At 35.9% G+C, this 15,820-nt stretch overlaps 1 long non-coding RNA gene across 1 annotated transcript in view; it reads right to left on the bottom strand.

Moving 5' to 3' along the window:
* Positions 1-728: 728 nt before the first annotated feature.
* The window catches only part of LOC141378380 (uncharacterized), a 19,168-nt gene continuing 4,076 nt past the window's right edge, over positions 729-15,820 (bottom strand). The window contains exons 2-3 of the long non-coding RNA XR_015513730.1: positions 6,080-6,406; positions 729-3,411 (exon numbers count right to left, since the gene is read on the bottom strand). This is a non-coding gene — a long non-coding RNA (uncharacterized LOC141378380). The remainder of the gene's footprint in view (positions 3,412-6,079; positions 6,407-15,820) is intronic.

The following is a 15,820-nucleotide window of genomic DNA, read 5'->3' as shown; positions in this document are numbered from 1 at the left end:
GGTTACTAAAGTAACCCTAGTTCCGCGAGGAGGGGAACGAAAATGCTATATAGCATCGCCATAATGATTGTTCCTTAGCTGTAAGTGTTAGTCTCTTCAGCTTAAAAGGATGGCGTTTCCTTGCTTTCCCTGTCCTTATATGCAGAGCTAATTGGCAATAAGTTCCAAGTGTGCAAGCTTACGCTGCCAACTCATTTGGCATTTCATTGGCCCGTTATATACTCTTTCAGACAATTGGCTTTCTGAAACGAAATCCCCATTCGTGGATTAATAAATAAATCCACTAATAGCATTTCCGTTCCCCTCCTTGGGGAATGAGGGTTACTTTAGTAACCAGAGCGTTACATTGCATCTGTATGCAAACTAATTCTCAATAGATTATATGTAGACTGTTAGGTTAGGGTTAGTGTAAGTTGACATGTACTTGCAAAGTTTCTTATAGTCAGTTAAATATGTTGGAGCGATATCAGCAGACATTAAGCAGATAGTCTACTAATACTCTAATGAGAAGTAACTGGCATGTAGTCGCAATGCAACTTTTAGTCAACAAAATGTGCAATAGGGACCATCAAATAAAGTTTTACCAGCCCATTGCACCAAATAGAAGAGATCCACTTTCGTGTTTAGCTTTCCAAAGAAAGCTGCAACACCTAAAAATAAATATTTTCGTAAACAAAGGATAATTTTCAGTCGACAGAAGAACACTTTTCTTGTTGTTTTTTTTTTTTCATTATTTGGTGAAAAAGAAAACGTTTCATTCATTCGTTCATTCGATTCATTTAGGAATGTAAATTTAATCGATGTAGTATTTGCAGTTTCTAGGTTAATCTATTTGATAAACTGGTGTGTTGAAAGCTGGATAAAGCACTGTAGCCTTCATCTACCAGACGGCTCATCTTTGTTGTCAAGGGCAACCTGTGTTGCTATAGGACAAGTGATAATCTACAATTTGAATGATAAGAGTGTCTTGTTAATGAAAAAATGCTAATGTCAAAATGTGGGATGAAGAAACAACGTGTAGGGTGGATTCGATGTAACACCTGGGCAGCAGATGAAGCAGGGCCATTGTGAGCTCAAACTAGAAAACCAGAGCTCAAACCTCAAGGGCAAATTATCTTAAACTGACTCTTTTCTCTTTGTTTCATAGGTGATGGAAGTTGAATTGTGTTGATAACTGAATTAGATAAAATAAATTACTGTTTATTACTGAAAACATGTGCATGGTTTGTCAATGATGAACTAATCACTGAAAGGTTTTTCAAAATAGTTCTTCTGTGGCATCGCTGTGAAAAAAATAAAGAGTAACTAAAGAATGTAAGAGATTCAATGTTAAACACTTTTATTATACCTGTCTAACAATGTGATTTGTAATGGTCTTTTAAGTTCTCTAAATTTGCAGTTTGTAGAAGGCTGTAAGCTTCTCACATTTAATCTCACTGTACAATTATATCTGATGAAACAATCATATGATCATATTTGCCTGGAATGCTGTGAACAGCCACTACGCTAATACTTCTCCTTTTGCATTCCTGTTTGCACCAAAGATTTCCAGAAATGTCATATGTAATAAAAAGAGATATTTCTGATACAAGCGATAAATGTAACATCACTGATGTTGATCAAAACAGCTGATACACTTGCAATTAGATTTTTGCAATCTATCCCAGCTTGTGTGTGTTTTTCAGCAGCAGGAGCGGGTCTCAGCTCACCCCCATCGGCCGTCTTTTGAGATGTCATTCAGCATAATGGCCTGACACATCAATTTGCACAAACAACAAGAGTTGGGCCCTTCAGAGCCACTTTGCAACAGCCTAGCAACACCCTCTGTCCACCTCCCTAGTCATACATATACACATCCCAACATAAACCATACTCTTTTCACCTAAGCACCCCTCTTGAAAGTCCTTCTTGGTGCTTGGTGAAGACCTCTGGCCAGTGCTTGAGGAACTTGGGCCTGAATAGGGCTTGCCCTGCCCATTGTCCTAAGTCTCTCTCTATGTACACAGACTTTGGTCCGGGTGTTTTCATCCTCTTAATTGCATCGCCTCAGGCAGTTAGTGCACCCTACTAATGACATCACCCTCAAAGGGTTCCAGGACAGGTGAGGGAAGGCTTAGCGTGGGAGAGGTGGGAATTTATATAATATACTGACGTCTGAACCTTATGGGTTCCAAACGTTCTATTGTATTTTTATAAACACTGCACTGCATTTTGTGTAGTAAATTTTACAAAATTAAACATTAGAACAATTTAATCAGTGCTACAGAATCTTTTTTTGGAATATTTGTAACATTTTTTTATATTCCAGTGGTGCAGTAATGATGTCACAATCATGAATAATAATTTTTCAATTGGGTTCTAGAAAGGGTAATGAGAAATATATTGGATAATTGGTTTTGTTCTATGGCACATTAGTATTCAGTTTTTCCACATTTTGTTGTGTTAGTCTTTTTAAAAATGCATTCAATTAATTATTTTACCAAAATGCTACAAAGAAAACACCAAAATGGCAATGTGAATTTTTTTTTTTTTAATGTACTTCCAGTTTACTTATTTATCTACTTTTTGAGTATGATGCTTCATACTGCTACCACCATCTAAGCATTATTGTAGTGATGGTTTTGGCCAGAGTGTAATGAGGAGTGCCTGCTTTCCTCCAGACATGACACTTGCCACTCAGGCCAAATGTATTAATCTTTGTTTCATCAGATTAGAGAGTTTTGTTTCTAATGGCCTGATATTTCTTCAGGTTTAAGTGGGCTGTCATGTGCCTTTTACTGATAGGTGTCTCCTTCTAGGCGATTGTGCCATATTGGTAGAAAGCTGCAAAATGATTCTCCTCGACCCTCGAAAAAACACTGGTAAAGTGTTAAAGTGACCTTCAGCATCATAGTCAGCTCCCTGACCAAGGCTCTTCTCCTGTTAAGCTCAGTTTTGCTCTAAGAAGAGTTTTTGTGGTTTCAAACTTTTTTCGCTTAAGGATGAAGGAGTCCACTGTGCACATTGGGACCTTATGCAGATTTTTATGCACTCTTCCTCAGATCTGTGCGTCAGTGCAATTTCTCACTGCAAAGTCTCAGAGGTCTACACACAATAAATTGAAATCCATGCCTTATGTCAGGGGTGTCCAATCTCGGTTCTGGAGAGCCAGTGTTCTGCATATTTTAGTTCCAACCCCAATTAAACATACCTGAATCAGCTAATCAAGCTCTTTCTAGGTATACTAGACTTCCAGGCAGTTGTGTTGGAGGAAGTTGGAGCTAAACTTTGCACCTGCCCCCCAGGACCGAGTTTAGACACCCTTGGCTTATGTAGATAGAGTTGTACCTTTCTCAATGATGACTGAATTTACCACAGGTGGGCCCCAATCAAGCTGTAGAAACATCTCAAAGATGATCGGAAACAGGAGCCCTTGAGAGCAAATTGAGTGTCAATGCAAAGTCTGTGAATGCTTGATAGCAAATGTATATATGTACTATTTTATTTGTTTTATTTGTAATAAATTTGCAAATGTTTGAAGCAAACATCATACTTATTGTCATTATCCAGTCTTGTTTGTAGAATTTTGAGAAAAAAAAAAATCAAATAAGGACTGGATTCAGAACTATTAGCCCCAATTAGAATATATATATATATATATATATATATATATATATATATATATATATATATATATATATATATATATATATATATATATATATATATATATATATATATTTCCCAAATTATGTTTAACAGGGCAAGGACATTTTCACAGCATGTCTGATAATATCTTTTCTTCTGGAGAAGTTCTTATTTGTTTTATTTCGGCTAGAATAAAAGCAAGTACTAATTATTTAATCACGATTTTATGGACAAAATTATTAGCCCCTTTAAGCAATTTTTTTCAATTGTCTACAGAACAAATCATCGTTAATAACTTGCCTAATTATCCTAACCTGCCCAGTTAACCTAATTAACCTAGTTAAGCCTTTAAATGTCACTTTAAGCTGTAAAGAAGTGTCTTGAAAAATATCTGGTAAAAATAGTATTTACTTTGATCATGGCAAAGACAAAATAAAACAGTTATTAGAAATCAGTTATTAAAACTATTATGTTTAGTTTGTATAGAAGATAGAAGAAATCTTCTATTCATTAAACTGAAATTGGGGAAAAAATAAACAGGGGCTCTGATAATTCAGGGCGTTATAATATATATATACAGTGAGAGTAAAAAGTATTTGATCCCTTGCTGCTTTTGTTGGTTTGCCCACTAATATATATATATATATATATATATATATATATATATATATATATATATATATATATATATATATATATATATATATATATATATATATATATATATATAATTCCAGACTTACTGAGTTGACAGTGAGGAAACAAAGTGTCCCATGTTTGTTCAGTTCATATTATTTTACATGATTTAACATGAGAGGCTTGGCAACATCCAAAAAAAGGGAATATTCAAAAAAAAAGGTGAGGGAAGTCATTGTCTCATGTTTGTTTAGTCAATATGTTTGAGTTGTGAGAGTTTTTGCTACATTATGTTAAAGGCCAGGGAGTTCTTCAAAGTATTTCATAAAAAGGACCATTTGTCGAGAAACTTGCATTTCAAGCCTCAGATCATGTATTTAATCTTTTCCAATTGATTGTAAGTAATACTAGTGAAAGTATTAGATTGCTAGTAATGTAGTGAAAGCAATATCAGTATGTATGTGTATATATATATATATATATATATATATATATATATATATATATATATATATATTGCACCTCATTCATTCTTATTCTGACACTGCATGTACACAACAGATTTTAAAATGATGTTATATTAACTGTAAAAAAACTCAAAATTGTAAGGCAACCATTTTTTAGGATATATATATATATATATATATATATATATATATATATATATATATATATATATATATATATATATATATATATATATATATATATATATATTAGTCTCATACATTTAACAAAAACATAATTATATTAAATTCATTTAAATAATATGATTTTTGTTGTTTGGCCTTTTGATGTAATCCCTGCATTGTGTTGGTAAAAATGTGGCTTTAGTCTTCAATATGAACTTATATTATTATTACTTATTATTACTTATATTATTATAAATACTCCTAATAATGTATTTATAAAGGTTGAACCAAAAAAAAAAAAGATATAATAATGCACATTTGTGTAATGTGCCAAACATTTTTGACAGACAGTAAAAAAATAGAATGTATTAAAGCACACAGTGCTATCTTTATTTCAAAATGTTTTCAATTTATGTTATTTTATTTTTTTTTTTTTTTTTTTGGCTATTGTACTGAATTTAGTTTATTTATTTATTTATTTATTTTCATTTTGATATTTGAAAAACTAATAAAATATGTTTCTTTTCTTCTGAGAAAAGGTTTTATCTTTTCCTCCCTTTGACTATTGAGTTCTTAGTAGTGGGCGAAGCGCACAGACCGTGTGTGGGTTGATAAAGTTCGCTCCGGCCCCAACAGAGTCACTTCGAGGCGCTTGCTCAATGTGAGTCACTTTGTGTCAGATGTGATTGGTTATAATAAGTGCCATCAAAACATTTTCCTCACCCTTGACCTTTACACCACTGAGAGAGAAAGGAACAGACACAGTGTACACTGAGAGCCATTTCCCCTCCAGTTACCATTTCCATCGTGATTTGTGAGTACCCTACCGTTTATTGAGGAGAACACATAATTATCTTTTTGTTTACTTTAATAAAGAGGCATCCAAGTGCTCCAGCCTCAAGCACACATGCACACACTCTCAAACACTAGAAAAATGGCCAAAAACAAGAATAATGATATTGTCCCATTCCCTCTGTATAATTAAAACATTAATAAGCATTTGCTTTTAACTAACCTAACTGCTATGCAAATGTGAGTTATTGTGTGAGTTGCTGAACACACCGATTTTACCCCCTTTCAGCTTATGGGCCATTGAAAGTTCACCTCTGAAAATGCTATTTAGAATGTGATGTGATGGTACTGTTTAATTTCAAGAGGTACTTATCTCAAAGTCAACATCTTACCTCTGTTTTCCATGATGCCACGCTTCGCCACCTTTATTAGTTGGTAGCCAGGCAACCAGAAGAGCGTGGCTTCAGAAAAATGGATGGATTGGGGATGTGACGAGGCCAGGCTGGACCTGGAGCCCTGACCTTGACAGCCACATTGGGTCTCTTTTCTCTTTGCGCTCTGGAAGGTGTCACCGATAAACGTTACCTTGTCTCAGCAGGTGTGCCAATATGGAGAGGCTCATGGCACTGACGAGGGTCACCAGCCCCACCCTGTTACCCCCATTTATTCAAATAATGGCCCATTAGATGTTGGCCAATGAGAATGTAGCAGCCTGTGACCTGTGGATAAAAGAAATAATTACATCATGTTGAGACATGGTGCTGCATACAGCACTTTGCCTATACTTTTGCAGTCCTGCAGGCCTGAAGCATAGTTGTACTCTTGCCACTAGGTGGCAGCACTACAGCCAAAGCAGTGGTGTTATCACTCCACTGTTTTCTCATTGGTCAGTTTTTCCTCCATTATTAGTTTCTCAACATTATATGATAGATATAAAGAGTATAACAAAATATACTGTATACATCACACAATTCCTCAAGGAAAGTGTTTATGCTGATGTTCCCTTATTGCTTTGTGCTACCAACTCTCATCCCATGCATTGGTGCAGTCTTTTTTTAGCCAAAGCCAATATATGCACCTGTTAACTCAACCAATGTGTTTTATATTCAAACACTGCAAAGTCCTGATTAGAGGCCCTGTAGTATATTTCATTCCATTCTCTGATCAGTTTTCAAATAAACAGCTGCTTGTTGTTTTGGAATTCAAAAAGTAAAAAAATATATGTTTGATTGTTTTTTTAATCAAATCTAAATTGGTAAAATAAGCATACAGGTCTATCAACAAAACACAAACCGGAAGTTTCTGATTATGAAATCTTTTTTTCTGAAAAGGATTAAAGATGTTGCATTCACTACAGCTTGGCTTTTTACTTTTTACATGTAACATTTGGCAACCACAATAGATTGGTTAGAGAGTTATATTGTAGAGTTATACAAATGCCCTATTAAAGGTGTTTTATAACCATTGTTTTCATCACACAAGAGTGTTTTTCTTTATTGAACACCAAATGTGGTTGGGACATCAGGGAGTGCTCAAGTTTATCTCTTATAAAAAAAAAGAGATGGCCAATTAAGGTTGCTTGAATTCTCCTTCTGCCCTTGACATTTTATTTTTCAATAGATATCATCTTCTAAAAGCGCCTTTTCATTATAACAGAATGGGGACGCAAATCTTATTTCCTTTCTAAATAGATTTTAATCTTTCATTTGAAATTGTCATCTTGACCGCTTTTGAGCAAAGTTTCACCTCCACACAGAAAAATGCTAATTGCCCTCAAAGGCAGAGTATAAAGAGTATATTTACAGAATAATTGTCCTGAAATTTGGCTGCCCATCTGTGGAGAGGACATTGAATTTTTTTGCTCCTCTTTCTTTTTTTTGGGATGTGTTAATTAAAGGCTTCAGAAAACACAGATGGGTAGCGTGTGTCTCTAGGGTGATGTATGGTTCAAGGAGAGCCTTACAACCTCCTTAAAACCATGGTCATGTGTTTTATTGTACAGCCGTTCTACCTGGAGAAGAGCAGGAGCGTACCCTGGCCTCAAAAGAGAAGAACCTTTAACTGCCTTACAGACACACTCAGAAGCAGAGACAGGGAGTGTGAGAAAGAGAGAGAGAGTTAATAATGATTACCATGTGCACATGACGACTCTCTGACAAAACGTGAGTGGCAAAAGCTTTGTGGATATGATTGACAATTATATGCCATTACAATAGTCTTCTGCACAAATATTTTCAAGATCTTACAGGAATAAGATGAATCGTGTCATTGTATCTGGCCTTAAAAAACTTTAATAGTGCAGCTGAAAAGTTGCAGAAAGTTCAAAATCTCATTCTGAAAAGATATAATGGAAGAAAGCATCCAACGTCAACTGTGCAATGACCATGTATACAAGAACTGAGTTGTATCATCAACATTCCACAATCATTTTGCCTTTCATAGTATAGGAATAGATATGCAGGGCTCTTTATATGGTATCTTGAATGAAAGCTTTGAATACAAAATAAAATGGTATATACATTCTTAAAATTAAAGGTTTTTTATTGACATTGAAGGTTCCATGAAGATCTTTCCATCATCTAAAAATGTTAGTGGAAAGATTAGTAAAATTACTGTTATTTCTAGAAACAGTTCATTGAAACATTCTTTGTACCATAATATACAACTCAGACAATACAGTATGTTGTTTCAAACTACTAACAACAAAAGTTACTAGGTTGAATCATGGATGTGCAGCAGATAAATTTGCAGCAACTGTATAATGCCATCATGTCAATATGGACCTGACAAAATCTCTGATGAATTTTCCAGTACATTGTTGAATCTATGCCATGAAGGATTGACGCAGTTTTGAAGGCAAAATGGGGTCCATATATACATACATAAATACATACATACATATATAGTGCATCCTGAAAGAATTCATTTATAGCGCTTCACTTTTTCCACATTTTTTTTGTTTTTTTGTTACAGCCTTATTCCTCCATTATATGCATAATGGATTAAATTCATTTATTTCCTCAACATTCTACACACAATACACCATAATGACAATGTGAAAAAATATTTTTTTTAATAGTTGCAAATTTATTAAAACAAAAAAAAACCTGAAAATCACATGTACATCAGTATTCACATCCTTTGCTTAATACTTTGTTGATGCACCTTTGGCAGCAATTACAGCCTTAAGTCTTTTTGAATATGATGCCACAAGATTGGCACATCTGTGTTTGAGAAGTTTTGCCTATTACTCTTTGCAGTACCTCTTAAGCTCTATCAGGTTGAATGCAAAGTGATGGTGTACAGGCATTTCCATATCTCTCCAGAGATGTTCAATAGGATTTAGATGTGGGCTCTGGCTGGGTCACTGAAGGACATTTACCAAGTTGTTGTAAAGCCACTTCATTGATATTTTTGCGGTGTGCTTTGGGTCATTGTTCTGCTGGAAGATAAACCATCATCCCAGTCTGAGATCAAGAGCACTCTGAAGCAGGCTTTCATTCAGGATGTCTCTGTACATAGCTGCATTATTTTTCCCTCTATCCTGACTAGTCTTCTAATTCCTGCTGCTAAAAAACATCCCCACAGCATGATGCTGCAACCACCATGCTTCACTGTAGGGATGGTATTAGCCTGGTGATGAGCGGTGCCTGGTTTACTTCAAACATAAAACCTGGCATTCACTCCAAAGAGTTCCATTTTAGTCTCAACAGACCAGAAAATTGTGTTTATTAAGAGTCCTTCAGATGCCGTTTGGCAAATTCCAGGCAAGGGAGTGACTTCCATCAGGCTACTCTACCATACTGGTCTGATTAGTAGATTGCAGCACAGATGTTTGTCCTTCTGTAAGGTTCTTCTCTCTCCACTGAAGAACGCTGCAGCTTAGACAGAGTGACCATTAGGTTATTGATCACCTCCCTGACTAAGGCCCTTCTCCCCTGATCACTCAGCTTAGATGGCCGGCCAGCTCTAGGAAGAGTCCAAACATCTTCCTCTTATGAATGATGGAGGCCACTGTGCTCATTGAAACTTTCAGAGCAGCAGACAGGGGCGGACTGGCCATCGGGAGCACCGGGACATTTCCTGGTGGCCTGACGTTCAGTCTGGCCTGCCGCTGTGCGATCAACTACCTTACCTCGACATGCCATATGCTGCTTGCAGCTTGATGGACACCTCAAACCACGAATCAGTCGATCGCGATCACCATACGTCCAATCATTTTAGCGATGTACTGCCTGATTAGCTATTTGCACAGAACTTATACCAACTACAATTTCGAGTCAGTCCTGCAAAAAAACGGAGTGGAAACGGAAAGGAGGAGCAGAGAGGGAGCGAATGAAATAAAAGAAAGCCCTGGCCATAGAAGCAGAAAAATGCAGCAAAATCACAACTAGGTTTGCAATCAAGGGAGCAGGTTGATCAGAATACAACACATTTACAGTTGAGGTCAGAATTATTAGCCCCCCTGAATTATTAGCACCCCTGTTTATTTTGTTCCCTAATATCTGTTGAACGAAGTGCAAACTTCTTCAACACATTTCTAATGATAATGGTTTTAATAACTCATTTCTAATAACTGATTTGCTTTATCTTTGCCATGATGACAGTAAATAATATTAGACTAGATATTCTTCAAGACACTTCTATACAGCTTATAGTGACATTTAAAGGCTTAACTAGGTTAAATAGGTTATCTAGGCAGGTTAGGGTAATTAGGCAAGTTATTGTATAATGATGGTTTGTATAAAAACTGCTTTTATTCTAGCCGAAATAAAACAAATAAGACTTTCTTCAGAAGAAAAAAATATTATCAGATATACTGTGAAAATTTCCTTACTCTGTTAAACATAATTTGGGAAATATTAAAAATAAATAAATAAATAAAATGAAAGGGGGACTAATACTTCTGACTTCAATTATATATAATCATTCGGCAGGTGGGCATTTTCATCTAAATTGACTTACAGTAGATACAAATAAATAAAAAATACAATTAGCGAATGAGCAACAATATGTCTCGTTTAGTTTACTGCAGTAGGCTACAGCATGTGTTTTTATATAAAAAAAAAGGTAAAATAATAATAAATAGAATTTCTGCATCATATCTTAAAGGGTCAAGGTTTTTATATAACAAACAAGCAAACCAAAAATCTAATACATGGAATAGAAGTAGAAATAGTGTGTGTGCAGAAAGTTTTGAGCCTATTGAGTTTTTGAGGATTCATTAATTTATTCATTAATAATTTGTCTGGTAGTCTACATGGTACAATAAATTATACAGTTACAATAGAGTACAATATTAGCACTCAGAGAATTATATGAAAAGGGTAGTGTAGTGGTGACAATGGCAGCAGAGGTGGCCTGAGATTGAAAAAGTTTCCCGGCCTGAATTATTGTCCCAGTCCACCCCAAGCAGCAGATATTTTTTGTACCCTTCCCCAGCTTTGTGCCTCAAGACAATTCTGTCTCGAAGGCTTACAAACAATTCCTTTGTCTTCATGCTTGGTTTGTGGTTTGACATGCACTGTCAACCCCGGGACTTTATATAAACAGTATGCTTATTCAAATCATGTCCAATAAACTAAATTTACCACAAGTGAACTCCAATTAAGCTGCTGAAACATCTCAAGAATGATGAGTGGAACTGGAAACAGAATGTATCTGAGCTCAATTTAGAGCTTCAAGCCAAAGGCTGTGAATACTTACAGTATGTACATGTGATTTTTCGTTTTTTTATTTATTTATTATTTTTTTATATAAATTTTCAACAATTTCATAAAATCCCTTTTCACATTGTAATTATGGGGTATTGTGTGCACAATATTGAAGAAATAAATGAATTTAATCCATTTTAGAATAAGGCTATAACATTAAAAAAGGGGAAAAAGTGAAGCACTATGAATACTTCCCATATACATTGTATATATAAGAGACACATCTCAAGGGCTCCTCCCATATCTGACACAGATTACAAATTGTTGCATGCATCTGCCTAAAATTTGATTTTTCTGTGATCTGAAATGTTACAATCCAATATCTGGACATCTGACAGTCAAAATATGCAATCCAATCATCCATGTTAATTACATCACTATTCCACAAAAGGATTGTATTGAACAGCATCATTTCAATTCAGTTCAATTCAGCTTTATTTGTATAGCGCTTTTACAATGTAGATTGTGTCAAAGCAGCTTCACATAAATGGTTATAGTAACTGGAACAGTGTGGTTCAGTAACTGGAACAGTGTGGTTCAGGTTTTAGTGTTTAAGTTCAGTTCAGTTCAGTTTAGCTCAGTTCAGTGTGATTTAATCATTACTGAGAGTTCAAACACTGAAGAGCCAATTCATCGATGCGTAGCTCTACCAATCCTGAACCATGCGAGGCAGTGGCAACAGCGGAGAGGGAAAAAAAACTTCACCTGATGGGAGTGAAGAAAAAAAACCTTGAGAGAACCAGACTCAGTTGGGCACGACCATTTTAATTTCTCCGCTGGCCAAAAGTCTTGTGCAGAACTTCATCCGTCGTGGTTTAGGCTGGAAGATAGCCTCAGCGAAGACTCGTCTGTCCCTGGAGCGTCGCTGGAATCAGACTCATGTTCTCCACTCCCCACGACCATCAGCGCAGCAGCAGCTCAGGATATGGCCTGGTCCCGGATATGGAATCCTTGGGATCATCACGTCGCTGGTCTTGGATCCAATCAGTGACTCCGCATAATCTGAGGACCTCGGGATGAGTATCCCCAGGTGAAAATAGAGAATAAAGAGAATAATTAGCGTAGCTGCTGTTCATAGTGTATATAAGCAAGATGTAGAAGCCAGTGTGGAACCCGCTAGGTGATGCATTGAGTGTATGCTTTACTAAACAGATAGGTCTTTAATCTAGTTTTGAACTGGGAGAGTGTGTCTGAGCCTCGGACGTTATCAGGAAGGCTATTCCAGAGTGTAGGAGCCATGAAAGAGAAGGCTCGACCTCCTTTACTTGATTTTGCTATTCTAGGTACTACCAGAAGCCCTGAATTTTGAGATCTTAAAGAGCGAGTTGGTTTGTAGCGAGACAGAAGGTTGGTTAGATAAACAGGAGCTAGATTATTTAGAGCTTTATAGGTGAGAAGTAATATTTTAAATTCAATACGAAACTTAACAGGCAGCCAGTGTAGAGAGGATAAAATTGGGGTTATATGATCATATTTTCTAGACCTGGTCAGAACTCTGGCTGCTGCATTTTGTACTAATTGAAGTTTGTTAATAGAGGATGCTGGGCAGCCAGCAAATAGAGCATTACAGTAATCCAGTCTCGAAGTCATAAAAGCATGGAATAGCTTTTCTGCATCTGAGATGGATAGCATATTTCGTAATTTAGCGATATTTCTCAGATGAAAGAAGGCAGTTTTTGTGACATGGGATATATGGGTTTTAAAAGTTAGATTGCTGTCAAATATGACACCCAGATCTTTTATAGTAGAGCTAAAGCTAACTTTGTATCCTTCTAATTGTAAATTGAGTTGCGAGATCTGCTGTGTGCAAGATTTAGGCCCAATAAGTAATAATTCTGTTTTGTCGGAGTTTAAGAGAAGAAAATTGTTGGTCATCCAGTCTTTGATGTCTTTGATACATTCAGTTAGTTTAGAAAGTTCAGATGTCTCGTCAGGTTTAGTTGAAATATATAATTGAGTATCATCTGCATAGCAGTGAAAGCTGATCCCATGTCTTCTAATAATGTCTCCCAGAGGTAGCATGTAAATTGTAAACAGTAAAGGGCCTAAAACTGATCCTTGAGGCACCCCATACTTTACTGGGTAGATTTGTGAAGGCTGTCCATTAAGATTCACAAACTGGTAGCGGTCAGTTAAGTATGACTTAAACCATTGTAGAGCCTGTCCCTGGACACCTGTAGACTTTAAGCAATTTATGAGGATATTGTGGTCAATGGTATCAAATGCCGCACTAAGATCGAGTAAAACTAATAGCGAGACGCACCCTCGGTCAGCAGCTAAGAGTAAATCATTGGTTATTTTCACTAAGGCGGTTTCTGTACTGTGGTGAGCCCTGAAACCTGACTGAAACACTTCAAAAATATTGTTCGTCTGCAGAAAAGAGCATAATTGAGTGGAAACAACTTTTTCTAGTATTTTAGACATAAATGGAAGATTTGAAATAGTCCTATAGTTAGCTAAGTTGTTGGTGTCTAGTTGCGGTTTCTTAATAATTGGCTTAATAACAGCTAGCTTGTAAGAGTTTGGAACATGGCCTATAGATAAAGAAGAGTTGATAATGTTAAGAAGAGGTTCTCCTATAGCAGGAAGCAGCTCTTTCAGTAATTTTGTTGGAATTGAGTCCAGCATACACGTAGCTGGTTTAGAGCTATTTATAATTTTTACTAACTCTTCATGTTCTATGATTTTGAAGCAGTGTAGGTTATTATTATGATTTAATGAAATATTTACAGGATTTGGAGTATAAGCCGGTGCAGAAAGTTTGGCATCTCCTATTTTTTGTCTAAAGCCTTCTATTTTATTACTGAAAAAATTCATGAAGTCATCACTACTAATTTGCGGTGGAGTAGTTTGTTCCAAGGATGACCGATTATTTGCTAATTTAGAGATGGTGTTAAATAAAAATCTAGGATTGTTATGATTATTTTCTATCAGTTTCACACCTGTTTTAGGATCAAGTTACATTCGACGTCACAATATTCCTATATTGCAATTGATGGAAGTAAGTAGAGCCAGTAGAATGTAATTTTTGAGGAGATGCATCATAAAAAAATTGCATGGTTCATAGAGAACTTGGGCTGTACATGAAGACACAGCACAAGCCAGTATGAAAGAGACTTTAGAAAAGAAGCAAAAAGCATCCAGAATTCAGGTCAGTCATTGCACCCATGGTCCATGGCAAAGCCAGATGATTGACTTTATGTGAAAGAATGGTGTAAACACAGATGTCGCATACAAGGCATGTCTGAAGTGAATGTAAACAGGTGAGCGAAAAAAAATCAGGTATGACCAAAAGACTCGATCTGTGCACTACAACTTGCAGTGTAAATGCACTATACATTTTCTTCTTCACCAAGGAGTGAAGGCCAGGGTCTAGGAATGAAGGCCACCGATGCTTTGTTCAAAATCTGTATGCTTCTCCCTTCCTTTCTGCTCTAGCAGATGTTCAGTGTTGATGTTTTTGTACAAACATAAAAATCCACAGAAAATATTTTACAGGCATTTTTAACAAGACCAGACTGATTGTGAAAAACTACTTCTAGTAGTTCAATATAATACACTCTAAACTTGAAAGTGGATGTTGAGAAACCACTCATCCCACAGAGCACCATTCAGCAGTGTCTTGGAATAGATCACAGAAAGAACTGACATAATCCAGATTATGCATGTTGAAGCCAAAATATTATACTCAATATTGATACTCAATTATATTTTTCAACAAAAACCTGATGAATTGTCTGAACTGTCTAAGCTAAGCGTATTAAAAATGTTAAGGACTGGATGACCAACAATTTTCTCCTCTTAAATTCAGACAAAACAGAATTATTACTTATTGGGCCTAAATCCTGTACACAGCAGATCTCACAACTCGGCCTGCAATTAGAGGGATAAAAAGTTAGCATTAGCTCTACTGTAAAATATCTGGGTGTTATATTAGACAGCAACCTAACTTCTGAAAATCATATCTCCCATGTCACAAAAACCACCTTCTTTCATCTGAGATATATTGTTAAGTTACAAAGTATGCTATCCATCTCAGATGCAAAAAACCTAGTTCATGCTTTAGGCTGGATTACTATAATGCTTTGTTTGCTGGTTGCCCAGCATCCTCTATTAATAAACTTCAGCTAGTACAAAATGCAGCTGCCAGAGTTTATACCAGGTCTAGAAAATATGATCATATCACCCCAAAATATTAATGGTACACTTTCAGTGTCATACTGTATTTAGGTTTTGATTTCTGATCTCATCCATCCCTTCTTAAATCCATCCATTTTGACACTCATATCGTACATCTTTTAGAGTAACAGATTTTTGGAGTGTAGTATAAAAATAATAAAATAAATTATAAATAAATTACCTTAAATGTACATACAGTATTGGTATTTAAATAGTGTACATTTCGAAAATGTAGTGACA

The sequence above is a fragment of the Danio rerio genome, chromosome 17, assembly GCF_052040795.2.
Source record: "Danio rerio strain M-AB ecotype USA chromosome 17, GRCz13ab, whole genome shotgun sequence".
In the NCBI taxonomy this organism is placed as follows: domain Eukaryota; kingdom Metazoa; phylum Chordata; class Actinopteri; order Cypriniformes; family Danionidae; genus Danio; species Danio rerio.
This window is presented reverse-complemented; position numbering and strand designations above follow the sequence as displayed.